Source organism: Phacochoerus africanus, chromosome 3 (assembly GCF_016906955.1).
Source record: "Phacochoerus africanus isolate WHEZ1 chromosome 3, ROS_Pafr_v1, whole genome shotgun sequence".
In the NCBI taxonomy this organism is placed as follows: Eukaryota; Metazoa; Chordata; class Mammalia; order Artiodactyla; family Suidae; genus Phacochoerus; species Phacochoerus africanus.
Genome location: NC_062546.1, coordinates 161,521,040 through 161,547,253, shown reverse-complemented (window position 1 = coordinate 161,547,253; position 26,214 = coordinate 161,521,040).

Below are 26,214 nucleotides of genomic sequence, written 5' to 3'. Positions count from 1 at the left end.
AATGTGAGTTCTAGACAGTTCTATTCTTCCAAACCTGAACTGTGGATGAGACCCACATCCACTACATGTGTGTCAGGCCTACCTGATAGATCACTGAGAAAGTCAAACAAGGTAGTATATGTGAAGAAAGTGTTTGAAAACTGATGACATGCACACATGCTTGAGGCATTACTATCAGCTGCTTTGAGCTTTGGGGCCAGAACACAATTCATGTGATCCATGTAAAACATTAAATTTCTCTTGGATGCACTTTAGTTGGGAGTGAGAAGGGCTAAGCCTACAAAACTACATGTTTCGCTTGCAGGCATTCACCTTGAGGAATAGCCATTCTAGCCTTAGAAAAAAACTTTTTAACAAAGACAATATGTTCTATGTACTACTAAATAAACATTGATAATTGTGACACTAAAATTAAAAATATAAAATATCATGAAACTCAATTAAGTTTTTCTCAAAGGACCCAGAAAGGCAAACTTTCACAATGCCAAAATAAGTTCCTCTGTTAGAATACCAAACTTAGGTTTAAAATGAAAATATAGTATGCACATAAAACTAGATGGTTTTGTCCTGTATTGTCACAGTAAGAGCTGAACCCAGGGACTCTGTTTTTGGAACCAAATCCAACAAAACTGCTATTTTGGCTTCATAAAGATCTTTCTCTCTTTCCTGCGCCTGCCTTGTTTTATTTTTTAAGCTATAACTAAAGTTACTTAAGAAAAATGTTCTGAGACATGTGAATTCATTTACAAAGTAGTTTTGCTGTAAAATATCTTTCTTGGCATCCATTTCAATGAGCTCACTCTCCCCCTTATTCTTTTGTTTAAAGACGATAGAAACTGGTAGGAGGAAAAACTTGGGGGTGGGGTGAGGGGATGGCTGGAGCCCTCAGGACAGCCTGTGACAGGAAGTCCCAACGGAACAACCCACGGTTACAGGAAGTTAGAAGCCTTTCTTCCCAGAGTCTTCTGCAGCTGTGTGGCTCAAGGAGGCCACATTCCTGCACCGACCTCCAGTTAATTACTCTGACCAACAAAGCCCCAAACTTTGTCCTCAAAGCAGTAAGAGTGTTTTCTGAGTTTAGAAGTAGTTCCGACTCCTCACCTCCTCTGGGCCAGCCTCTGTCATGGGCTCCACCCCTGAAACGCCTCTTGAGCGAACCATCTACCGGGACTCTTTCCAGCCACCAGGTGCAAGAACTTGGTAAAACCAAACCGCTTTGGAAGAAAGAATATCAACCAGAACGTCTGCCAAGTTTTACACAGCCTCCATTTTCTCTTCGTAAAAGTGTGGTCTCTCAGGGGATTCCAACCAGATTTGATAAAAATTTGTATTAATAATAAAAAATGTATTAACTGGCTAGAGGAAACAGAGGTTATGGGTCGAGAGTTTGGAGTTTTATATATGAATCATTTTATGACATTTCTAATACCCTGGGCAGGAAAAAATGTCCCAGCAAGTTATGTTTGCTTTTGACCTTTGGAGGAGAAATGTGATTTCAAGCCTTTTCAATAGTTGAAATACCTTTAAGCAAGAAGAAATATGCTAAGTTGAGAGAGCAGAATTTTTGCAGTGGTGGGAATGGGATGCTCTTAAAACTCTTGCCTTTGTTTCCTACATTATAGTGCTCAACTACCAAATAAATTAGGGCCTTTAGGGAAGCCATAAAGCCCCATCATTTAAAGCCACATTAATTCTTCTAGGTCATTGAGTGTCATTAAGTAAATTACTGACCCAAAACTTTTAAGATCCCTTTGGGGCCTGAAAGAACATGTGCTTTTCTCAAGGAAGGACTAGATCACTGATGGTTGGCCTGCGTGCCCTCCTTCCCAGGAAAATCAGGACCAATCTATCTTAAACTCATTAATTCTAGGAGGTTGCTATGTATCAATGCCAGGAAGCAGCTTTTGCTGACTACACTTGTGTGTTTTGTATAAAGGCTTGATTCACTGATTCTTCTTCACCCTGAAAACTAACATCAGGCCAGTGTTTTGCAACTCTTTTCCCATTATTGTTCCCATAAGGGTCCTTTTAAGACATTATTGTTCTGTTACCCCTCGTCCTTAGAAATGACATACTAATAAGGAATAAGATTTTGTCAGATAGGGAGTTCCTACTGTGGCTCAGCAATAACTAATCTGACTAGTATCCATGAGGACATGGGTTCAATCCCTGACCTTACTCAGTGGGATAAGGATCTGGCGTTGCTGTGAACTGTGGTGTAGGTCACAGCCACGGCTCAACACTGGCATTGTGCAGCTACAGCTTCAATTCAGTCCTTAGCCTGAGAACTGCCATATGCTGCTAGTGTGGCTCTAAAAAGACCAAAAAAAAAAAAAAAATGTCAGGTAGAGTTGAGCCAATGTAATATTTAACTAACCATCCTGGTTGAGAATATATGCATTAGACCAGGGCCTCTCAGCTTTGGCGCTCTGACATCTGGGCCTAGATAATTCTTTGTTGTGGGGGGCTCAGCACACAGAATAGGATGTTCGTAGAGGGATGTTTAGAGCATCTCTGGCTCTACCCACTAGGTGCCAGTGGTACCCTACTTCCCTACCCCAATGTGACTACCAAATATATCCCCAGATTGTCCAGTGTCCCCTGGGGGCCATATTGCCCCCACTTTGAACTATTGCATGAGACATATAAACAAGAAGCAGGTATCAATGTGTAGGGAAAGTCAGAACATTTTTGACACAATGCAGAAAAGACAATTTTTAAAGTGAGAACTCACAGAAAGTCTGGGAACGAGAAGGTGTAATGCAGAAGACCATAGTGGGAAAAGAGAGGTGCAAAAGGCAATGCTGTGTGAGGGCCCAGGAAAGGATATAGTTGGGAAATGAGACCTATTTATTATTTGTCCTGGAGGGCAGCTCACTGATCTCACTCTCCTTACCCACCCTGACCACTCTGCCCTCGGGCTCCCAACACATTGAGAGCCTGATGTATGCTTATGTTTTATTTAAAACTCTGTAGATCAGTTTTTTGACATTTTTCAATAACTAGTTCTGCTGCATTTTGTGGTGAAGTCTAGGGGAGGTATTGGCAGGACTTGTCCTGGATTGAGTTGAGTTACTAGGCAAGAAGGCCTCAGTTTATATCTAGAGCTACCAAAGTGAGCAAGAATCTTGACTTCTTTGCCAAACCCCTTTGCATAATCAGTAGCACTCATCCCCTCCTAACTGATTCTTAATGAGTTAAGAGATGATCTAGACCAGTAATTTGCCTATGACCCCACTCTTGCTTCAATCAGTACAATTGATGCTTTAATCTGTTCAGGGTATAGTCATAAGATTTTATTTGCAGAAAGAATTTCTCCACTTAAAGTGAAAACATTGATGGTTAGATGCTGTGAGTGACATCCTGGAAATTCCCTTCACATAGAGTGCTAAGAAAAAAGCTAAAGGTATCAGACAAACACAAATAAAATACTGTACTTCTGCCTCATTACATCGGAGGATCTGAGGGACACCTTTTGAAAACCAGCAATCAAGATGGTTTTGTTGTTAAGGAACCTCCTCAGTGATGGCCGGCCCATCCGAGGATAGGCATCAATGGCTTAACATGACCTGGAATAGCACTATTTAGATTGGTATGGCTAGATTTCAACTCTACCTGTGAGAGTAGTAGGAAACTGAGAAGTTTTAGGAAAACATGGCGGAAATGTGTAAGAAATAGTACACCTGAAACTAATATAATATGCTGAATGAACTATATGTCGATTTAAAAAAAATAAAATAATTACTGATAAAGAGAGAAAAATTGTAAGAAATAAGAACCAGAAGGAAAGGATTAAAGAACGCTCATTTTCTTGATTGGGAAAGGCCAAGAGATAATTTAGTGTAAAAAAGGGAGAAGATACTTAATAGTTTAAGTGCTTTCCAGATATCATGAAACTTAGAGTTGTTTATTCTTTACAATAAGCTGAAGTAAAAGGCTACCATTTGCCCCCTAATATTCATTCTTTCCTTTTGTCATGGTAATAACATTTTCAAGTGGGCTGACAGCTTCCCAGATAAACACTAAATTATATGTCTATTGATCTAAGTTCTGGTTATTGGGATAAACATGCTGTAGTAGATTTTGAGACTCTGTTTCTTTCCTACTTACAGCTGGCTGGAAAGGAGACACAAACGATGAAGGGAGAACCACTTTGGAAACTTCAGATGAACTTGGTAATGTGGGCTTTTATGGACAGAGCCACAAAATGAAATGAGTCCCTGGCACAGAGTGCCATACCTGCTCTGGACTGACCTCCAGATTTATATATATAAGAGACAAATGTCTAGCCTATTTGATCCTTTCTTATTTCAGATTTTTCTTTCACTCAGACTTACCTAATCTCAACTAGTAAACCTGGGTAATGGCCATTATCCTCCTTTCCCGATGAGGAAATTGAGGCTCAGAGGTGTTAAATATTCCAAAGTTCAGAGTTTTCTTTGTTCAACGCCAAAGCCTGTGTGCTTTGTATTATACTATGTCTAAACTACCATATCAATTTAGAGTTGAGACAGGTCTTTAGGCAGAATGAAGCTTATTACTGCTGCTTTTCAGATCTGGCACAGAAAGGACATAGGTTTATCTTCTAGCAAGTGTTTGGTAAGCCTGTTTTATTGCCTGATCCCTAATAAGAAGTCAAAGTTCATCACTGTATTGGTATCTATGGCTTAAGTATAGATCTGTCTGACAAAGAGGACAACCCAAATTTATTCAGTCTTCTGCAAACCAGAGTCCAGTGAGCCTCTCTTAACTGCCAAGCACTGTTCTGACACTGGGGAAATAGCAATGAACAAGAAAGACAAAAATTCCTGCCCTCATGGAGCTCATTTTTTTCTAGCAGAAGTAGAAAATAAGCACAAGAGTAAAATAATAATAATTATAATTATATACATATATTACTTTTCATAGTCATACGTATGGCATATGGGAGTTCCTAGGCTAGGGGTCAAATCAGAGCTGCAGCTGCAGGCCTATGCCACAGCCAGGGCAACACCGGATCTGAGCCACATCTGCAAGCTACACTGCAGCTTGCAGAAATGCCAGATCCTTAACCCACTGAGTGAGGCCAGGGATGGAACCAGGTCCTAACCTGCTGAGGCACAATGGGAACTCTCAAAATGATGATATTTTAGATGGTGGTAAATATTATGAAGACAACTATATTAAGGAAAGGAGATAAGAAGTGGTAGACAGGGAGGAGGAAGGGTTGCATTTTTAATACAATGGTGAGGGAAGGCCTCACTGAGAAGGTGACATTTGAGCCTGGCCTGAAGTAAGTGAAAGAGTGCACAAGGTGGGTACCTGAAGCAAGAGCTTTTAGGCAGGGGGAACAGCCAGGACTAATGAGACAGGAGTGTATCTACTTTGTGCTAGCATAGCAACAAGGCAAGGGTTCCTGGAGCAGAACATCATGTATAGTTAGAGAGATAGTGAGGGGCCAGACAGTGGAGGGTCTTACAGGCCATTACACAGAATTTGGTTTTTACTCTAAACGAGGGAAGAAATTGAGAGGTCTGACCAAAAAAAGTGAAATGATATGACTTCAATGTTAAAAGGAGACTTTGGACTGCTGGGTAGAAAACAGATGGAAGTGGCAAGAGTGGGAGCAAGGAGACCAGTGAGGTGCAATTACTATTCTCTCAGTAAAAAACGAGGGGAGGTTCTGGTTCTGAAAAGGGCAGAGTAACATGTATTGATTAAACCTCTCACAAATAACAGTTATAGACTCTGAACAAAAGGGGTTTTTTTTTGTTTTTGTTTTTGTTTTTTGTTTTTTTTTTTTAATTGTAGGGCACTTCAGGTGATCAGAAGCAGGCAGAAACTGCAAAGAAGTCAACCCTTGAAAGAAAGGAATCATGCTCACTGAGATTGTGGATTTTCACTGTATAGTAGGTTCCAGTCCATGTAACATGGGCCGCTAAAACCCACTCAGAAAGCAGTCATACTGGTTTGAAGAGTTAGATGTAATTTAGATAACGCTGTAAGAGCAGCTGGAAATTGAGCAGAGAAATCTCAGAAAAAAAGATTCTACAGAATGGGGAGCCCAAAATTCTGCATAGAAATTCCATTCAGCCCCTTGACAGATTCCTGAACAACACATGGGGTAAAGAAGTCCAGAGGAAAAAAAATAGGAAGAAGACTATAAGTAATGACCAGAAATTTTAACTACTGCTCACAGAATGGAGGCAGAGTTTGGAATTTAAGTTCAGCCAAGTAAATTGTTTGCTAGAATTACTACGTAATAGAATCCAAGAGTCTCCACAATATATTATCCACAATGTACAATATGAAATCCAAATTAATAGACATGTGAAGGAGAAAAATGTGATTTGTGGTCAAGAAAAAAACATTCAATAGAAGCTATCCCCAAGATGACTAGATAGTAGAATTAATGAATAAGAACTTAAATCAGCTATAATAAGTGTGTTCAATGACTTAAAGGAAAAGGTAGCCATAATTACTGGTGAATATCAACAGAAAAAAACATGGAAACTGTGAAAAAGGCTAAAGTTCTAGAACTGGAAAGTATTATATCACAAATGAAAAATTCACTAGATAAGTTTAACAATAGACTAGAAATAGAAGAAAAAGTATGTGAACTTCAAGATAGATTGATAGAAATTATCTAATACATAGAACAGAAAGAAAAAAAGTTAAAAAAATGAATACAGTTTAAGTGACCTGTGGGACAATATCATGACATTATCTGTGTACTTGGAGTTCCAGAAGGAGAACAGAGAGTATAGCATAACAGACCTGCACTACTAAAATGGTAAGATTTGTTTTCAAAATGATGAGAAAGTTTACCAGATGAAAAAATATATTTACAGGAGGGAATGAAGAGCACCAAAATGGTAAAAATTTAAGATTATATTTTTTCTCTCAATTTATTTTAAAGATTGCTCATTTTTAAAACAGAAAATATAATATGATGTCATTGTATTATGAGATTAATAACATATGTAGATATAAAATACAGAAGGATAATCCAACTGGGCATCAAAATATACAATAACAGAAAATAGCACATTCAATAAAATGTGTCCATTCATACTGGTATAAACAAATAGGTAAGATATTTTAATGCATTTTAAAAAATAGGAGATGGGAAATCTCTTTTTTACGGAATAGTAGCAACTAATAAATTTAGAAGGAATGATGTAATTTGGAAATCATCAATGGAAACTAAAACTAGTGGTTCAAAATTTGATGAGGAATAGCATCTTTACATGGTCTTAAAGTTAATTATAACTAAAACACTGAAAAGTAAGTAGATGCCACTTTAATCAAGTCATCAAAATTCAGAATAAAACATTATGTATATTTGTGTGTCATGTTTGTGTGTTTGACAGAGGTAAGAAAAGAAAGATGTGAATGATAAAGATACTGAAGAAAAATGTAAAACACTGGTGAATCTGGATAATGGATATGTGAGAATTCTTTAAACTATTTTGGAAACGTTTTTAATGTGTTTGAAATTGTATTGAAATAAAAGGAAATGGTGGCAGCTTGAACCACAATGGTAGTGGGTAGTGCATGTCATAAGAAACAATTAGTTTGCTGAATATATTTTGAAAGTGGAGTTAGAAGGATTTGATAATGGATTGGCTGTGGGGTATGCAAGACAGAGGTACCAAGGATGACCTGAAGATTTGGGACTAAGGCAAGGCGAATGAAGAAATAGCCACTTATTAAGATGGGAAAAGTGTGGGTCGAGAAAGCCTGTGGAGGTGGAAATCAGGAATTTGGTCTGGGACATGATAAGTTTGAGATGCCTATTAGCCAAGTAGAGCTGTTCAGTAAGCTATTGGACTATATATATCAGGAGTTCAGTGGAGAGGTCTGGGCCACAGATATACATTTGGGAGTAATCAGTTTATTTAAAGCCATGAGAGGATGTAGGGAATTAACATAGAAGGCTGGATTCTGGGGTACTCCTGATGAAGATCTTTCTGCTCTAAATCTATAAACATTATATGAGTCCACAGTCTAGATTTAGCTTTTCACATACTCATGGTGCAATTTAATATATTCTTCTAATTTATGCACTTATATTTTATTAAAAAAGCATTTGTTTTTCATTTTTGGGGCTGCATCCGCAGCATGTGCAAGTTCCTGGACTAAGGAACAAAAGTGAGCAGCCACAGCAGTGACCCAAGCTGCTGCAGTGAAAACATCAGACCCTTAACCCACTGCACCACAAGGGAACTACAAAACAAGCAATTTACTGAGTGTCTTCAGTATGCAAGGCACTGTCTTGATGTGCCTACAGGGCAAGCACCAACACATCTAAAGGATTCCACCTGGGTAACAAGACCCAGTAGGCAGCATAAATAAACAGTACAGAGTCATCTATCTTGTCATGCTGCCTAACTGATTCATAGAAATTTATTGCCCTGATAAATTACAAAGATGTTTTAGGTAATATAAAGCAATACTTTTGCAAGAGAAAACACACAACTCTATTTTCTCACCCTTTCTGGGAGAGCAAGGAACAAAGCTTATCACTGTTTTGTTTACTTATTTTTTAAAAATAAACCTACTGTTCACAAAAGGTTATAATAAATTGGAGGAAACTTAACCCAAAGTCTCCTACAAATAAGTCTGTGATGTCAACCCAACCCATGAACTCTATGAGGCATTGCCTTCCCAAACTAACAGTTATGGAAAAGTTCACTTAAATTTTTGGTGATTTGATGTTCTTTCTTTTTCTTCATCTCCTCCTTTAGTTTTACTGTAAAATAAAACACTAATATAGAAAACCACACAAGTGAAATGTATGCCTTTCTGAATTATTATAAGGCAAATATCTTCAAGGTCATGAAAGAGAATGTCACCAGACACTCCAGAAGACCTTCGCTGTGACCCAATCAATTATAAGTCCCCCCTTCCTCCTAAGTAACCACTGTTCTGACTTATTCTTCTGTTCTATATATTTCTTGTGAATTAGATGAATCTAGAGACAAGGTGAGACTCTGGTTCCATCCCCTTGACAAATCTGTAGGTGGTATTTTTATTTTTATTTATTGATTTATTTGTTGCTTTTTAGGGCCGCACCTGAAGCACATAGATGTTCCCAGGCTAGGGGTTGAATTGGAGCTACAGCTGCCAGCCTACACCACAGCCACAGCCATAGCCACATCAGACAGATGCAAGCTGCATCTGCGACCCACACAATAGCTCGTGGCAACGCTGGATCCTTAACCCACTGAGGGAGGCCAGGGATCAAACCTGCAACCTCATGATTCCTAGTCGGATTCATTTCCACTGCACCACGATGGGAACTCCCCATGTAGGTGGTACTTTTAAAGACTATGGAGGCACATAACACCTGGTTATCATTCTTTTTGTGATTTTCGAAACTGTTGATAATACCTATTGCCACTCATTATAGGTTGCAAAATGGTGATATTCTAGTTCTCTCTCTCTCTCTCTCTCTCTATATATATATATATATATATATATATATATATATATATAGTCTTTTTAAGGCTGCACCTGCGGCATATGGAGGTTCCCAGGCTAGGGGTCAAATCGGAGCTGTAGCCACCGGCCTACACCACAGACACAGCAGTGCTGGATCCGAGCAGCGTCTGCAACCTACACCACAGCTCACAGCAACGCCAGATCCTTAACCCACTGAGCAAGGCCAGGGATCGAACCCACAACCTCGTTGTTCCTAGTCGGATTCATTAACCACTGCGCCACCAAGGGAACTCCTAGTTCTATATATTTTTAACATTTACTCATTAGAATATTTTCATAAAGAGACACTTCCCCTCATCCAGTATTTGGTTGTACATTGATATAGTTCATCAATATGAAAGGAGGGATAAATACTTGGGTCTTTAACTCCACTGGCCAATTTTCAAGATAATGATTTGGTTTTCTATTATCCTCCAGAAGTAAGAAGGATACTTTTCTTTCTTTTTTTGTCTTTTTGCCATTTCTTGGGTTGCTCCCGCAGCATATGGAGGTTCCCAGACTAGGGGTCGAATTGGAGCTGTAGCCACCGGCCTACGCCAGAGCCACAGCAATGCGGGATCTGAGCCGTATCTGCAACCTACACCACAGCTCACAGCTCATAGCAATACCGGATCCTTAACCCACTGAGTGAGGCCAGGGATTGAACCCTCAACCTCATAGTTCCTAGTCGGATCCGTTAACCACTGAGCCATGTCGGGAACTCCAGAATACTTTTCATATTTTGGTGAAATCATAGATTTAAACACGATGAATTTCAATCCGTTGCAATTATGATTATTAATGCAAAAAATTCTGTCTTTGCCCGGTGAAAGCCTCTTTGGGTTGACTCCAGGGTCCCTTAGACACAACGCAAGTAGTCTTTGATAGCGTCCTTGCTATCTGGTGTGACGATATGTTCCAGGGTCATCTTGTTCACTTCCTGCCTTATGCCTAGAACCAGTTGTTCCTCCAAAGAGACCTGGTCCCTTGTACTGAAAAATGGTATTGCAAGACCACAGTCTGGGGGCTAGAGATGCCTATTGCTAGTGGGTAGTTTATTGTTTCTCAGTCTTTTCAGTGGGCATATTTAGGGGTAAAATAAGAACAAGTACCTCAAGGGTTTATATGGATAGCTTTAATTCAGTTTTGAAATCACAGTTTTGACTTAACCTCTTCTCTACTACTTTAGTGTCTCTTCTATATCGAGAATCCTGGTTCTCAAGGAAACAGAGACAAAGGAGATGACAGAATTCACGATTACATATTTGTCTTATACACATAACAGTCTCAGGATAACAATTACGAGATTAGTACCAATATGATTACTAAAAATACCCTCTCCTCCATTTCTAAATAGTCGCACGATATCTACATTAGCAGAGCATTCTCTCCTAGCATTCAATTAGTCATTAGTTCTAGAGGACTCTGTACTTAATGTTCACCAACAGTCCTTAGGTCAGTCAATATCTATCTAGTTATTTTGTTGTCTAAAGCTCATTTTCTAGATTTCACAGAAAAGAACCATGGGAACCATGTTCCCTGAGATCTGTGCCCATTGTACTTGAAAGTTATGCTGGATTAAAATAAAAAAATCTTTGATTCATACTTGTTTCCTTAAAGCTCTTAAATTGGTTATTCCATGTTTTTCTCACATAGACTATTAGGGTCAAAAAGGATAATAATCTAATTCTTTTCTATATAATTACTCTTTTTTTTCTAGATATTCAATGGGTATCTTCTTTTTATTTAAAGTTGAATGACTTTGCCAGAATATACCTTGGTGTTGATAATTATAGGTCAATATTCTTAGGGTAGCTGGTGTCCCCTTTATTTAGTTTCAGATTTCTTTTTTTAATTTCAGAAAGTTCTTACATTATCTGTATGTTCGATTTTCTTTGCCTATCTTCAATATTTATTGTGTTTACTTAAATCCTTTTATGTTTGTCTCCATTTCCTTTTATTCTTTCGTTTTTAAGGATTTTTTTTTTTTTTTTTTTTTAGGGCTGTACCCGCAGCATATAGAGGTTCCCAGGCCAGGGGTCCAATTGGAGCTGTAGCCGCCAGCCCACGCCACAGCCACAGCAACGCAGAATCCAAGCCGTGTCTGTGACCTACACCACAGCTCAAGGCAATGCCAGATCCTTAACCCACTGAGCAAGGCCAGGGAGAGAACCTGCATCCTCATGGATGCTAGTTGGGTTCGTTTCCACTGTGCCACCATGGGAACTCCAAGGATTTTTTAATTTAAAAATTTTTTTCATTTTGAACTAATTTTAAGCTGTCATTAAAAAGACATAAAAATAGTACAAAGGATTCCTGTCTACTGTTCACATAGTTTCCCTAAAAGTTAACATCCAACATTGTATACAAAGTACAATGAGAAAAATCAGGAAGTTGGAGTTCCTGCCTTGACTCAGCAGTAATGATCCCAACTAGTATCCATGAGGACACAGATTCAGTCCCTGGCCTTGCTCAGTGGGTTAAGGATCTGGCCCATGCTCATTGCTATGAGCTATGGTATAGATCACAGATGTGGCTCAGATTCCACAGCATTGCTGTGGCTGTGGCACAGGCCAGCAGCTGCAGCTCCGATTGGACCCCTACCCTAGGAACTTCCATATGCCATGGGTGCAGCCCTTAAAAGCAAAAGAAAAAGAAAAAAAAAATCAGGAAGTTAACACCAATATAACTACCGTCTATCTAGTCTACAGACCTTATTATTTTTTTTTCAAAGGTGTTTAAATGTTTTTTTTTAACCCCATCCATCCCACTCCCTCCCCCTACCCTGTGGCAACCACAAGTCTATTCTCCAAGTCCATGAGTTTCTTTTCTGTGGAAAGGTTCATTTGTGCCATATATTAGATTCCAGATATGAGATATCATATGGTATTTGTCTTTCTCTTTCTGACTTACTTCACTCAGTATGAGGGCCTCTAGTTCCATCCATGTTGCTGCAAATGGCCTTATTTTGTTCTTTTTTGTTGTACAGACCTTATTTTAATTTCTTCAATTGTTTCACCAGTATCATTTTTTTCTCGTTTAGGACTCAGCCCAACATCGCACATTGCCCTGAGATGTCTGTCTCTTTAGTCTCCTTTAACTTTGAACAATTCCTCCATCTCTTATCTTTTATATTTTTGAAGAGTATTGGGCAGCTATTTTGTAGACTGCCCCCCCCCCAAATGTGGGCTTATCTGATGTTTCCTCACAATTAAATTGAGGTCAGGTTTTCTCAATTTTGGCACTATGGACACTTTGGGCCTAATAGTTCTTGGTTGTAGGAGGCTGTCTTCTGCATTGTTTTTATTGCATATTTAATAGCAATCCCAGCCTTGACCTGCTCTTAACAATCAAAAATGTCTCCAGATATTTTTAAAGTCCCCTGAGTGTGAGGGGTAATCAGTTCCAGCTGAGAATCAGCTAATGTAGGTTATGTATTTTTGGCAAGGATACCACAGAAACAACAATGTATCTTTCTTACAGCATCATCAATACACAGTTTGTTCCATGACTGGTAATATTAAATTTGATCACTTTATTAAGGTGGTTCTGCCATAATTCTCCAATGTAAAGTTAATATTTTTCCCTTTAACAATAATATGTGTCATATAAGATCATACAGACACAGTGTTTCTCATCATACTTTCACCTATTAATTTTGGCATCCACTGATGATTTTTGCCTGAAGCAATTAATACTGTAATTTTTGCCAACATTTCCTTCTACATTGATTACTTATACTTCTACTTTAAGAAACAGCATTCCCTTCACTTGTCATTCCATTATTTACTTAGCATGGGCTCATATATTCTTTTTTTATTATGTTTCAGAAGTTCAGCATTATATTTCATCATATGTATATACTACAGGGCAATCACCACCACAGTGTAGTTACCATCTACCAGCATACAGTTGACTCCCTTCATCTATTTAACCCATCTCTCTACCCAATTCCCTTCTGGTAACTACTAATCTGTTCTCTGTAGCTATGAGTTTGTTTTTTATTTTGTTTGTTCATTTTGTTTTATTTTTAGATTCCACATATCAGTGAAATCAAATGGTATTTGTCTTTCTCTGACTTATTCCACTCAGCATAATGCTATCAAGGTCCATCTATGTTGTCACAAATGGCAGAATTTAATTCTTTTTTATAGATGAGTACTATTCCATTTATCCACTGATGAACAAGGACTGATATATATTCCTACTTTATGGGTTATAATCCATTACTAACATATATTCATTTTGTTGCTCAAATTGCCCCAGATATGGCCACTGGGAGCCTCTGGAAGTTGGCTTTTAAAAAAACTTTGCTAATTTTATTGAGGCATTAAAAAATATCTGAGTACCATGGCCCAGCCAAGTTGACACATAAAATGACCCATCACAGTCACTGTAATTTAGTTTGTGTTACTTGCAGCCAAAAGCATTTCTGATACATAGTGCTATTTGAAATCTATGAATCTATTGAGTCTAAATATTTCTCATTCTAGCTCACTTCAGTCACAACCACATGAAGTGTTTCCCACTGTCTTTACTTATTTTTCATCTCCTATACTCTCAACTAAGATATATATAAAATATATACATAATTAAAATTAATTTTGTTTAATATTTTTACTTAATGTGGCTGCTATAAAATTCAAATTACAAATGTGAATTGCATTCATGGCTCCCATTACATTTCATTCTTCTTCTTTTTTTCTTTTTGGCTGTGCCCACAAGCATACAAAAATTCCTGGGCCAGGGACTGGACTTGAGTCATCGCAGTGACAATACTGAATTCTCAACCACTAGGCCGCCAGGGAATTCCCCATTATATTTCTAATGAGCAGGGCTGGTATACACATAGAAAGAATTTTTCACTGCAGTGTCATTTTTTAATTTGTTTATCATTATTGCATGTGCATTTTACTTAGGTTTAAAGTTATTATATAAAAATATAAGTTGAATTACTTATTTTATTGCTTTTTAAAAAGGAAAGCTGGAACACTGTTCAGAGTTCAGAAAGAAATTATAATGAAAAACCCTATGTGTAATGAAAGGGTTATAAGAACAGAGAATCAGCACTTTGTGTTAGAAAAGTTTAGCAATTTTCCCAGCTCACTGAATTGTGGGAACTCAGCTTTACCAGGGAATAAATAAGCTATTTTTAACATTTTTATTATACAATTTGTCACAGGCAGTCTCATGAGAGTATCAACAATCAGTTTCAAACAGAATCCGACCACAAACACTTCTCCACATGTGACTTGGAACATCTGTCCTGCTTGAGTCCTGGCCCCATCAGGCGAGTGCTGGTCTGCCTTTGATTCTTCCTCTCCTAAAACCCTTTGTCCTACTTCCCACACTGGACAGAAGGTAGGTGAAAACCATCTTCAAGTCTGAAAATCATCTTATGCAAGTCTGAGGTCTGGGCGTGTACTTCCCCTCACTTAAGACTGCAGACCCTTTTTGATGGAGGAAAGTGCTGCATTCCAGGGATATCACTGACTCAGTGATTTATGTGGCATTTTTCTCTAATGAATCAAGATGAAAGCACTGATTTAGGAAAAAATTCCAACGAGCACCTCCTGGCTGAAGAGTTCATCCTACCTGCCCTAAGAAGAATGCTTCAAGTAGGAGGTGCAGATTCTTAGGAGACTATACCTTCTCATGATTAGGAAAAGGCTCATGACTGGAAAAATGAAAATGTGTTCACTCAGGAGGGCTAAAGCAATCAAAGACACTAACAGAGGGTGACCTAGTGGGATGGTGAGAATATGTAAAGGGAACCTAAGACTCTTAACTCCCCTTTACACAATGTCAGTCTTTCTGAAGTTTGACACTCAACATTAGAAGTTCATTGTTGTTGGCTATCTAAATAAGGTTCCACAGTAAGTTCTGTCCTAAAGAAAAAAATCTTCAGTGAAGCAAAACCATTCCCAAATTATTCTTTCCCAAATTATTCTTTCCAAGTATAGATCTCCATATCAGTCTTTCTTTTTCTTTCTTTCTTTCTTTTCTTTCTTTCTTTTCTTTCTTCTTTCTTTCTTTCTTTCTTCTTTCTTTCTTTTCTTTTCTTTTCTTTTCTTTCTTTCTTTTTTTCTTTCCTTCCTTCCTTCCTTCCTTCCTTCCTTCCTTCTTCCTTTCTTCCTTCCCTTTTCCTTTTTTTTTGGCATGCAGAAGTTCCAGGGCCAGGGATCGAACTCATACCCTAACCTACTGAGCCACTCACTGATTTTTCTTTAAATGAAGGCACATGTAGAAAATTCTAGTTCATATAAGAGGTCGAGTCTTCAGAATAGCATGTATTTACAAGTAAATACTTGCTTGATACATTGGCTCATCGCTATCCAATTGGCAGACACAGACACCTCTCACTACTCCATGATTCACGAGAGAAAATCCACATTTAGGTGTTCTTAGCAATGATGATAAGACTCATGAGAAAGCATTTGCCTCAGCAGGAAACATTTCATTTTTAAGAAGGTTATTATCAAAGTAGTTGAGAATATTTAAGCAGAACTGAGATGAACAAGAAATTGGAGTTTCCGTGGTGACTCAGCCATAACGAACCCAACCAATATCCATGAAGACACAGGTTTGATCTCTGGCCTCGCTCAGTGGGTTAAGGATCCGGCATTACCATGAGCTGTGGTGTAGTTCGCAGATGTGGCTCAGATCCTGAGTTGTGGCTGTGGTGTAGGCCAGCAGCTGCAGCTCCAATTCGACCCCTAGCCTGGGGACCTCCATATGCCACAGGTGAGGCCCTGAAAGCAAAAAAAAAAAAAAAAAAAAAAAAAAAATTTACTGTAAGATTAAATATATTTGAATGAATGTGCCATTCCTTCATTATTTTAAATGTTATGAATATTAAATATTAATATGCTTGTTCCTTTTTGCCACACTCGTAACTGTATACAATAAATGACAGAGAGGATAGTGAAAGTTTCAACTTGAGATAGCTCAAATTAAAGTCACTATACCATAATTTTAAATTTAGTTTTTTAGCTGCAATGACAATGTAACATGTAGCATATGCATATATATTATGCATATAGGGCATAATTTTTTTTTTCTTTTTATGGCCACACCTATGGCATATGAAAGTTTCCATGCTAGGGGACAAATCAGAGCTGCAGCTGCTGGCCCATACACAGGGCACATTTTAATATCCAGACTTTTACAGGGAGTATTATATACTTTTAATGTCATCACCTAGTTTTCCTAATATCCCTCTCTGTATTTAATGGATGAATGAATAAATGAGTGAAAGGGAAGTAATAATGCAGGAAAATAACAAAATAAAGGAAATTCTGCGAAGTCCATATAGTATTTTCTTTGGGAAGCAGTTCTCACAATATGCTTTTAATTTTAATACCTAATGAGAATTTATGCAACTTCTTTAAAAGGTTTGCCATATTTTCTAGTTGGTGAATGGTCTTCCACATCAACAGAGGCACCACCCCTCTATTGTTTGGTTTTTCCCTTTGTAAGAAGAGAAGTCTGAGTGATGGCTAGCCCACAGCCAGCGCCAAAATCAAGTTCTTTCTCTTAATATGATGTTGTTGGGGCAAGGGGTAGATAAAATATTTACATCTATTTTTAAAAAGCCAGGTTGCTAACATTCTGCAATGCTTCTTTCAACATTTCATTGAGTTTTACCCATGCTGAGATCTCCTCTATCCATGCAGATCGACGTATTTCAAGAGTTAAGTTCATTATTAGACACATGAATAAAATTTGTTTTATTTTTCCCATAAAAATTGTTCTAAAAGATAGGTGGAATCCCACGCTCATATCCAAAGTCTATTTATTTTATAATGTGGCTGAAACATTATGTTTGCAATGATGAAAATAATGCTATATAAGACTAGTCATTAAGAGAGTAAAATAATGAGGTAAAATAAATATTGCCACTGGAAGGCAGAACTTAGGGAAAAGTTTTAACTAGGAAAGACAAAATAGAATCTTATGTTTCTTTGCAAGGATTTTAGTACTTGATCATACTGGTTTTTTATTATGCCTAATTTCTACTGCCTTTTATTTAAGTGAGATTAGTTGTTGCATTTCTCAATCAGAATGTATGCTCCAGGAGTCCAGGGACTTGTCAATTTTGTCATTATATCCCAGCACCTAGGATAGTTCTGACATATAGTAGGTGCTCAATAAATTCTCATTCATTCAATAATTCAGCAAATATTTATCAACTGTCTGCCATGTGCTTGCTACTATATAGAAGCTGGGAATATAATAAAAAGCAGTGAGAAAAGCCAAAATCTCTACCTTCATGGAGTTATTTTCCTATAGGGGAGAGAGAACCTCACAAAAGAACCTCACTAATGAATGTAAACATTCAAAGTTAGCCAAGGGCTCTAAAGGAGAGATTTACTTTGCCATGATTAGAACACATTTTTGGCTGAAAAATGCCATGAAGATGAAATATAATCCTCTTGAGAAAACAGAGAGGCTAAAGGGCAAGAAAGAAGCAGATTATAAAGAATGCCCGCAAGCAGAAAAGAATAAACTTTCCAGAGATGCAGTGAACCAAGCTGAGAAAACAGAAAGACAGAGATGAAGTGCCAAGCGCAGCAGTGCCCAGCACCCTAGGGCATGTGGGGGGGAAAGGAAGGAAGTGTGGGGAGGAAATGTCCTCCCCAGCCGTGAAGTGATGCTATCCAGAGCTGGTCAGTGGGAGTGGAATGGGGGGTGGGGATGAAGGAGCCAAAATGCCATGTCATTTGAACACACAAGATGTATCATCCCTTAGGTCCCATGTTGAGTCTTTTTGAAAAGTTAATTTTATGATTTAGACAGATAACTTTTGGCTTAATAAAATCATGTTTATAACTGAGTTCTAGAAGACTCATTGGAAGGAGGTATTTCAGGCTATAAATGACATTTTATTAATTAGAGGGTATGATAATGCATCCAACTCAAAATGCCTCCACCATCACAGCAACATTTCCTCCCACTTATCATGCAATCCAAACCCTCGTTCTCAGCCTTGGTAGCTGTGCCTTGCCTGCTGCTCTGTTCAGACAGCTCAGCCATGTCCCTGTCTCAATGATGTCATCCTCAGTTCTCCTGTCTCTCTCACCCTCTTTCCCATCAGTCTATCAGAAGGGCCTAGAGCCAACACTGGTCCACCCTGCAGAGATGGATAGCGCATCTTCCTGATGGCATGAAAGGAAGCGACATTTTTCCAGTAGGGAAGGAATTAACAGTGGCTTTTAGGGGTCTGGCATCTGGGACTCCTCTTGATCAAGTATGGTAGATACAGTCCATGGAATTCTATTTTGCTCTTTTGCTTTTTCAAAATGTTAACCAGAGTGTTATGCTCTTTGAGGGACAGGACATGTTGTTTTCAAGGGAGGCAGAAAGATGCAAAATTATGTTGCAAAATAGTTACCAAAATATCTCCAGTACTTCCTGATCACAGATAAGGAGATCTGCCTGATTGCAAGATGAGGTTAAAGTTCAAAAAAGCAAGTGGATAGTGAGGTATTTTTTCTTTCTCTCTTTCTTTGGATGTATACCCATGTGCATATGCTTGCACCCACACAGGCCATCTTCAGCATAAAGGATTCTGAAGGACTCACCTTTTGTTTTGGAAAACAAATTAGCCACAAGAGAGACTGAATCGTACTCTTTCAAGGAATAACGTACCTTTGATGTTTTAAACAGCCATCTGTCAGTCACAAGCACATGGAAATCTTTTGAGTGTTAAGTCAAGAGAGGCCCCATATCTAAAATTTAAATGCAAATAAGTCTTCCCATGTTGAATAAGTGCCAGAAATAGAATGAGGAAGAATCCATAGAGTTATAGCTTCTTAGCATCTGAGCCCTAAGGTTTCAAAGTCAACAGTAGTGATTCCTTACCAAACTTAAAATGAAACATAAATTAAACTCTGCAGATGCAATTATTTTCCTTTATGGTCCAACGCACCAGCTGTGCAGGTTCAAGAGCCACTGGCGCTCAGGCAGCCACAGTGCGCCAGGCTGTCTCTCTTTGCTGCCATTCACACCAAGTGCTGACAGACATGCTTAAGATGCTGAAACCACTGTCCTCTTACTCCACACTTCAGCAGTTAAAAAAATACTTTCAAAGCTGGAGGCTTTTTTCTTATAGAAAGCATATCTGATCATATTACCCTAATTCTCTTCTGTAACAGAATTATTATTTTTAAATTTTTATTGAAGTATAGTTGCTTTACAATGTTATGTTAGTTTGTAACAGAATTATTTTATTTGGGGACCTAATAAATAAGAGAGGCAATAGGAAAATAACTTACTTCTTGAAAGAAAGAAAGAAAGAGACTATACAGAATATTCTCAACAACAAAATCTATCCCCAGTGGGATAATACAAATAAGTCTTTCTTAGGCATATCATGAAAAGTTTAGCATTTTTCTAGGTTTTCTCTCATCGTTTAATTTTTAAATTTTCTTTCGGATAACTTGTTTTAGTTTTTGATTTTTTTCTAACCAGAAGTGGCTTCAAATATGACAGTTTCTTCAGAAGCGGAGAAGCGCCAGGCTGTGGCATTGAAGAGCAGGGCACGTGGCCCTGGGGCTGCGTTTCTGGAGGGTTGCTGACTACGTGCAGGGCCTTGGGGGCCAGGATAAGTACTGTTCGCAGGCAAAGAAATGGAGGGTGTGCCAAACCTCTACTTTTAAAGCGAGCACATGATGCTGTTGTCACGGTGAAGACTGTAGATGTCTGCAGAGCTGCTTCAGAATGGAACCAAGCTGGAAATTAGTTGTAGTTCTTATACAGGAGTTCTCCAAGTGTGGCATATGCAAGTTCCCAGGCTAGGGGTTGAACCAGAGCTGCAGCTGCCAGCCCTCACCACAGCAATACCAGATCCGAGCTGCATCTGCAACCTACACCACAGCTCATGGCAACACTGGATCCTTAACCCACTGATCGAGGCCAGAGATTGAAGCCGCATCCTCATGGATAGTCATGTTTGCAACCTGATGAGCCACAATGGGAGCTCCCCAAAAGTATTAATTTTGAGTTAATAATTTGCACAACCCTTCTCAGATATTTTCAGGGCCAAACTCCAATGCCAATAATTTGGGCCCTCATGTTGCCCTTGTCCTGAGGAGGCTGGGAGATGGAGGGATTAGAAAGATTGAGATAAGCAAGGAGAATAACAGGGCAAAGTGAGCATTAGTTTATCCTTAAAAAATAAACATGAGCCCGTGTGTGCAACAGAAGCCCTGGGCTTCTGTGTTTATGTGTTTGTAAATCAGGATTAAGATCTAATGGAGCTGACCCACTCTAGAAGGAGCTACCAATCTGCTCTAAAAGGCTTTTCCTAAAAGATAAAAGATGTCAGGGCCCCCGGCTCTAAGCAGTGCAAATCTGCACAAACACCCATCATTACTTGGTTTATCAGAGGTAGCAGGCCTTGGCTTACTGCAGCCTCATGTAACTCAATCTGTTTCTCTGATCCTTCTTATTAAATAAATGGTGTGTTGCAGGCAGCCGACTGTTCTAAAAAAAATGCAGTCCCAAGTCTCATACAGACTTAATAGTATTACTTTACACGTGGTTACTGTCAAATAAACTTAAAAGAACAATTTCCCCTAAGAGATAAAGTACCTAAATGCTCTATGTCTTCTCAAGACAGCTGAAGGTATCTGTTCTCTCCTCCTCCCTTTAGGAGAAATCAGAAGAGCCTCCTCTGGACTTGTCTGAAAGAGCCCTGAATCCAGGAAAGGGTCCTCTGAATTAATGTCTAACTCTGCCTGACACCAAGCACTCCTGCCTGACCGCTCTAGCAGGTCCTCTATAAAAAGGGAGTTGAGTAGGACTCAGGTAATAATTTCATGGATGTATCAAAGATACCAATATATTTCTGAAAGGGGTGTTTATGCTGCAGGATAGCTTATACTTACTACATATTACAGATAAAATTTGGTTTTGGAATATACACCATCTTAATTTGCTTAAAGATAGCTCCTATAACCGCAGAAAGAATGAATGAAGACCAGGAAGGACTAATTGTTCATATAAATGTTACTTTCCTAAGGATTATGAGAGAAAAATCTTTCTGAAACACTTGCCTGAGAAATGAGAACAATCCATCCACTTGTGCCCATTTTCAGCCAGAGGGAGGGTCTGAAGGTATGGAAGGTTAGTCTCACAAAGTTATGATACAAAGTTATTGGTGGTAGGGAGAGTGGATAGAGGTGGGAATTGAATTATTGTAAATAAATACATTTGGGAAAAGCAGGTTTGAACATTCAATTGTATGAATGAATACAATTCATACAGTTCACTGAACAAGGACAGTGAAAACTTTACCTTTAAGGGACCTGCGACACTCAGGGTGAGGGTGGAGGACAGAGGGCTAGATATGGAGAACAAGTTGTACTTCCATCAGCTCCACCTACTGAACAATTTCTGTGTACCAGGCATTGATAGTTTGGGCTCCTGTTCTGGGATTTCATCTTTCCTGCATGTTTTTTGAATTGTGGCATCTTCTATTAAAATTTACCACTGTAAATTCACAGATGAAAATTCAGGAGTTTGAGTATCCTTTCCTAATCCAACTAAGGGAGCCTGTGGTGGGGAGTGGAAAAACCAGGAGACATGAATTGCAATCTTTGTTCTGTCAGAGACCATAAAACCTTGGACCAATCATTGCATCTCTCTGGGCCCTGTTTTTTCTTATCTGTGAGGTAAAGGAACTGGAAGGTACAGATTGGCAATTCTCAAATCTATGGAGTCTTTGCAAAGGGTCTATGAGTCCACATGAAGTTCTCTCTGTTGACTGTGTGCAAATATGCTGAGTTGTTCCATGATTAAAAGCAGGAAAACTTCCTTTAGCAATGAATTTATATGATCTCTTAATATTGTTTCACTTCTGCTCTTGACACTTCACTGTATAAAGGAGAGATTCAATTTTTCGGTGAGAGTTGAAGGTGCTTTCTCTTCACTAACACTTTAGCCTTCAGCATCCACATTCTAAATCAAAATGGTAACCTGTGAGACACTCTCAGTGTACCTTCATTTGAACAGCAGTGCCGGGTTTCTGCCAAGCAATCAACTGGCATTTTGTCTAATGATAAACATTTGGCAAGACATGTTAAGGTAATGTCTAAGATAAAGCAAGATGGTCTGTTCAGAGCTATGATTCTGCTTTAAAAGCATTTTACTAGCTTCATGAAAAGAATAAAAGGTGATGCACTTAAAAAATAAGTGACTTAGAATAGATTTACAAGGAGATCCTGCTGAATAGCATTGAGAACTTTGTCTAGATACTCATGTTGCAACAGAAGAAAGGGTGGGGGAAAAAATGTAATTGTAATGTATACATGTAAGGATAACCTGACCCCCTTGCTGTACAGTGGGAAAATAAAAAAAAAAATTATAAAAAAAAAATAAGTGACTTGATTGCATCAAAATTGAACTCAGTGGCAAAAGTGGGAGAATCTAAATCTTTACATTCAACATAAAGCAGTTATTATTATTAGAATGTACCATGTCTCAGCAGAAAATATAACTGACCTTTGAACAATGTGGAGGTTAGGAGTCCCAACCCTCCCTACGATCGAAAATCCACGTATAATTTACAATTGGCTCCCCACATACATGGTACCTCCTTATCTCTGGTTTAGCACCCAGGAATTCAACCAATGGTGGATTGTGTTGTACTGCAGTACTTACTATTGAAAAATCTGTATGTAAGTGGACCTGCACAGTTCAAACTTGTGTTGGTCGAGAGTCAACTGTATAATGAAATCCTGAAGTGGCTGCGCCAAAAACAAAGTATTCAAAGATGGGTTTGTTTGGGAGGGAAGTGGCAACCATGTGACTAACGATGACTTCTGAGTAATCCAGGATGAGTAGAGCAGACCTGTACCAATTTTCTTAATTAGCCACAAGTGCTCATCAGAAATGGCATCCTTACAAGGGATATGAACAGTATGTCTGTATCTGTATATATCAAGCCACACCTGTGAAATAAATTGTTTCAAACCAACTTTGAGTGTCTGCTGTGGTTTGGGGATAGTTCAAGACACCACATGGCATCTTCGTCTGTGGGTTTTTTCCTAGTGGAAGGAACAAATTGGTGGGTGGATTTCCTTCCCTTTTTATAATGTTTTAGTGACAGCTCCCAACTGCTTTTCATTTGATGTTACCAGATCCCATTTCTTTTTCAGATCCAAGTCCAACTAGTGCAAGGAAGTAAAGACAGCTGTTACCAACAGCTTCCAAGATGACCAGAGACTGGATTCCAACTACTGACATTTCCTGATTTCTAGCTTAATTTGTGTCGAGTGTGTCTACAGCAATACCCGGATGCAAGAACTTTGCCCCATTTACATTCAGAATAGTAGCAAAGTGAACATGTTTTCCAACAAGATACCTATGAACATATTTTTCTTGTTTAGTCATTCAAGTCCTACAATATAATGCTCAAGATAGAAATCAGTTTTCTCCTCTTGAGTAAATGGTATATACTCGGGCAGCATTAGACTTGTCAAGTCCTTTTCTGAACTTGAATTTCAAATGTCAGGTTGATAATCTCAATAGAAACATATAGATTTTCCCTCATTAGAAACATCAGGTAATTCCATTTGTATAAAACAGAACTGAGTCCTACCCAATAGATACAGTCCTTCTTCTAGGGGCATCTATCCTAAAAGCTGTTTTCAAACTTTCACTTTTAGGGGCGATAACAAGGAGTGAGCCTTGATGGTCACCCTGCTCAAATACAACAGTATCTCCCCCTTTTAGAAGCTTGGATTGAAGAGAGAGAATGATGATATTACCATATACATTACTGAATAAACAAAGGAGAGTTTGTAGCTGAATGAGGACTACTTTCAGGTTTCTAAATGGAAGATTTTTATTTCCTGCTATGCAATGCCTGACAACTCCATCTCTCCCTTCTGTGTATGAGCCGAGATCCACACAAACTTCTTAACTGACTTAGAGATGTGTGTACCTTTCTGCGAAACTGATTATCATTGTTGCATATACAATCAATATGAAACCTGTTTTCCTTTGCTTACAATTTGCCCCTCATGGGGGGAAAAAAAAAGATGCGTATACCTTCACAGTTCCTGACAATTAACATCTTGACTTCAGGAAAGCTGAGTTTGCAGCCATCATTTTAGAGAAGGCAATTCTGAATTAAACTAGCTCAGTACTGCAGACAAGAGAATGGATTGGGTGATTACTAGGAAGTAATCTAGAAAAATCATTTTTATAATTTAAAAAAGTGTGAGAATACTAGAGAAGCCAAAGATGTGGACACCACTCGTAGCACCGCCTGGACTCATCTACAAACTATTATCATTGCACAAGATACACCACTGTGAAAGACTGTACAAATACTATTAAAAATCATTAAAGGGGTTACCGTTGTGGCGCAGTGGTTAACGAATCTGAGTAGGAACCATGAGGTTGTGGGTTCGGTCCCTGCCCTTGCTCAGTTGGTTAACGATGCGGCGTTGCCGTGAGCTGTGGTGTAGGTTGCAGACGCGGCTCGGATCCTGCGTTGCTGTGCCTCTGGAGTAGGCTGGTGGCTGCGGCTCTGATTAGACCCCTAGACTGGGAACCTCCATATGCCGCGGGAGCAGCCCAAGAAATAGCAAAAAAAGACAAAAAAAATCATTAAAGAACTAGAAAAACCCTCAGAGGTCCCTCATTATCCACCACTGAATCCAAGAGAGAAAGAGGCAGTCTTACCTAAAAATGAAAGAAAATATTCACACGCACTTAGATATGACAATTTTACGAAGACTTTATGGAAACTTGTAAATGGGGATGACTAGAAGAAACGTGGATAGGAACCATTGAATTAATGGAAAACCGGAATATCGCAGAGAATTAGAAGTTAATTTACTTTAAGGAAATCTTGAATACTCTCCCCACATGATTCCATTAGGAACGCCCATGCCCAATTCTGCAGCTAAAGAAAAGGTCTAATTTTATGTTCATGTTTTTAGAACTCTAATGAACTAACACTACTCCAAATACCTGAAAATGGGTATTTATTAGTTTTAATGCTTTTCCCTCTCCTATCACAAAAGCGTAAGACCTCTAAGAGTTATGAGTTTCACTTCTAAATGCCTTTGCCAACATGTCACAAAGCTATATTAACACGGTTTAGTATTAACACAGATACATAATCAACGTAATAGAAGATAATCAAAGAATGCAGTGGGAAGAGGATGGCGTTTTCAGTAAGACACGCCAGGTCCACTGGGTACCCATGAGGAAGAAAAATGAATCCCGATTCTCTTTGTTACACCATTCAGAAACAAAAAAAAGTAAAAAAATAAAAAATTCCAGTAGACTAAAGAGCTAAATGTGAAAGGTAAAAAAATAAAGTGTCTAAAAGAAATCATAGGCAAATATATTTATAACAAACTTATGGTAACCGAAGGGGAAAAGGGGGGGAGGGATAAATTAGGAGCTTGGGATTAATATATACATACTACTATATATAAAAGAGATAACTAACAAGGACCTACTGTACAGCACCTGGAGCTCTACTCAACATTCTGTAATAATCTATAGGGATAAGAATCTAATAAAGAATGCATATATATATAAATATATAAAATTCACTTTGCTGTACACCTGCAACACAACACTGTAAGTCAACTATACTCCTATAAAATAAAAATTAAAGGAATAAATAAATGCAAGTAGATATGAGGTATCAAGTTTTAGTCACTTATCTGTACATTGTTTCATGACCCTGTCCATTCTCAAACATCAAAACATTCTGAATAA